Source organism: Carassius gibelio, chromosome B19, assembly GCF_023724105.1.
Source record: "Carassius gibelio isolate Cgi1373 ecotype wild population from Czech Republic chromosome B19, carGib1.2-hapl.c, whole genome shotgun sequence".
Classification (NCBI taxonomy): domain Eukaryota; kingdom Metazoa; phylum Chordata; class Actinopteri; order Cypriniformes; family Cyprinidae; genus Carassius; species Carassius gibelio.
The window spans coordinates 31,924,206-31,924,719 of record NC_068414.1 but is presented as its reverse complement, the minus strand read 5'-3'; positions in this window follow the sequence as shown (position 1 = coordinate 31,924,719).

Sequence of the window (514 nt, the reverse complement as noted above, 5' to 3'; positions counted from 1 at the left end):
AAATCCAAGAGATAAGTCATCTTAAGGGCTTTCTTGTTCTTAACAAAATTTTAAGATTTGTGACCCTGGACCACAAAACCAGTCATAAGTAGCATGGGTACCCTATATTTGCAGCAGCAATAACAAAAATACATTGTATGGGTCAAAACTATCAAATTTTATACCAAAAATTATTAGAAAATATGTTTCATAAAGATATTTTGGAAATTTCCTACAGTATATAAAAACTTAATTTTTTATTAGTAATATGCATTGCTAGGAACTTCATTTGGACAACTTTAAAGGTGATTTCCTGAATATTCAGATTTTATTTTAAACCCTCAGACTCCAGATTTGCAAATATGGTCCTATCCTAACAAATCATACATCAGTTGGAAGCTTATTTATTAAGCTTTCAGATGGTGTATAAATACAAATCTGATCAAAAGAAGGTACACTTATGACTGGTTTGTGGTCCAGGGTCACATTTGTATGACATGTTAGCCAAGATCTGACGGCGTTGGTCTCCTTAGCA